This window comes from Octopus bimaculoides, chromosome 17 (genome assembly GCF_001194135.2).
Source record: "Octopus bimaculoides isolate UCB-OBI-ISO-001 chromosome 17, ASM119413v2, whole genome shotgun sequence".
Taxonomy (NCBI): Eukaryota; Metazoa; Mollusca; class Cephalopoda; order Octopoda; family Octopodidae; genus Octopus; species Octopus bimaculoides.
Window position 1 is genome coordinate 37,884,812 of NC_068997.1, and position 2,416 is coordinate 37,887,227.

Genomic DNA, 2,416 nt, shown 5'->3' on the forward strand with positions numbered 1-2,416 from the left:
TATATATATATATAGTAATTATGTGTGTGTGTGTGTGTGTGTGTGTGTGTGTGTGTGCATGTGTGTGTAGTAATTACACAAACGTATCTATACACGCACATACACACACATATATAAATATGTATGTATGCGTGTATATTTGTGTATCTATACATAAAACGTAGTTATTAAATCAGATATAATCTAATTTAGCATCACAGAAGTTAGGCTTTATTGGCGGGTTCTGGTATACATAATATATTTGATAAAATATACAGCATTATACGTTTCCCTATGAATATCGAATCAGATTACGTCTGGTTTAGATATGTAATTGCAAAACTATTCTACTCTCATTTTCGAACTTTATAGTACTTCATAAAATTCAAATATTACCTGATCATAAAGTATTTTCCTCATCTTATATTAAGGCATATTTTTATACATTTGTAATCATTTTCCAGGTTGGGGTTCAATTTAAATTAATTCTAAACTTTTGTTTTCACTTTTCGTTATATTTTGTTAGAATTAAATAAAACTAAACAGTATTAAAAAGGTGACAGCCATTTTCTCCTTTTAGTTTGAACCAAATAGACACCATATTTATAAGGGAGAGAAAGTATTTTGTGATGTTTATTCTGTGTCTATTGGACATTTACGTCGTAGGTGACGTGAAATACTATCTTTAAACAATAACCTATTACAACAGAAATGACTGAGAACCCGCCTCAACAGCTCACAGTATTTCGTTACGTCGATTGATGTTCTACGTTCAAATTCGATGAGATTGGTTTTAAGTTTCATCCTTTTATGAACATGTACCTTCTCAACACGTACTTGGTCTTGTGTTAAAATTAATTATCAATATTAACCCTCTATAATGGAAATATTGCTCCTACATCAGAAATGAGCGTAACGAAAATTCAATTACCGCTGAGTCCGGTTCAGTTTGGGCAGGCCTGATTATAGAAACGTAGAAAATGAAATATTTTTTTTTCTAAACAATCTCCTTTCTGAAAGTCTTTCATTATCTTATACTGATGTTTTTATTGCAGTTCGATGAACGAAACTTTTAAAAATTTAAATAAATCTTTGAATTTCCTGTTGATAATGAATAATGTTGAGGATGATAATACCATTGAATTTCTTTTGGAATATAATCATATTTCTTGAACGATGTATTTCGTTCATGTCGGAGTGAGAACAAAGTAACTTATATTGGTTTGGATAATTGAGACGCCAGTTACTTATTGTGAATGACATTTAAAGGTTAATCATTGCTAAACAATAACACTAATATTTATGAGATATCACTCTATGAAATTATTTCACGTTGGTGTGGGGTAGTGTAATGGGATGTTTTCAAATCAAGTGTTACAGAAGTAAATCGCTAAACGATTATGTCATTTTCCAGGTAATCGATTAAAGTTTGTCTTATACAACTCCATTAAAAATACATCAAATTTTACTCTCATTGTAGTGTGTTTGAGTCTTATTCTATACGATGAAATTTAATAAGCGACATTTTGTTTAAAAGAACATAACAGTCTAATATTTAGTTAATTAATTATACAAACTGGAATTTGAAAGGTAAGAAATCAATTTAGTATTGAATATATAAAAGTGTGTCACCAGTAATTTTATAATTTATGAGATTTAATAAAAAATTTTCGTCAATTTGTTTGTGGCGATCTCATATTATAAAAAATTAAAACAATAAAAATGTTACCTCATATAATAATAGAAAATCTTTTCGTAAGAAAAATCCACTTAATCCAGCGTAGGATCCTGTTTAAGATTGTCAGTGGGTTCGCAAAAATTTTAAGAATCCTCAAAAGTAAACACGATTACCAGGAAAAATGCGCGCTGGAGATAAACGAAGATAGGATTGGTCGTTAGGCGTGTGTTCCACTACTAAATACCTTTTTTATGATGATACATAAACGGGTAGACGGTAACAAAACCCGTCGAAAAATATTTCAATTTGGCAATATAAAAGCTTCAGTCAAGGGTATAAGCAAAACAAAGAGATCACACCAACAAGTATCACATGTCGATGTGTATGGAAATAAGGTCATTACTGCAGTCGATATATGTAATAGAAAACGCTACTGATTTTGGAGTAGGGGGAGGTGGCTTGTAAAGCTATAACAATTACATTCAGAAACACACATTGAAAGTTGTTTGCGTCGGTGTATAAACATATGTACACACACACACACACACACACTTACGGTGTGTGTGTGTGTGCGTGCGTGTGTGTGTGTGCGTGCGTGCGTGTGTGTGTGTCTGTGTACGCGTTTGTGTGTTTGTGTGTGTCTGTGTATGTTTATGCGTTTGTGTGTGTACTACCGCTAACATGCTACCTTAAAGATAGTGGTTTCCTAATGACAAGTGGGTTCTGATATACAGATTATACATATACAGGGTGCGATGG

General features: G+C 32.0%; 1 protein-coding gene across 1 annotated transcript in view; it reads right to left on the reverse strand.

Moving 5' to 3' along the window:
- Positions 1–2,058, reverse strand: part of LOC106871423 (contactin-2) — a 229,293-nt gene extending 227,235 nt beyond the window's left edge. Inside the window, exon 1 of the mRNA XM_052973899.1 lies at positions 1,709–2,058. The gene's annotated coding sequence lies outside the window, so the exon portion shown is untranslated. The remainder of the gene's footprint in view (positions 1–1,708) is intronic.
- Positions 2,059–2,416: the final 358 nt, after the last annotated feature.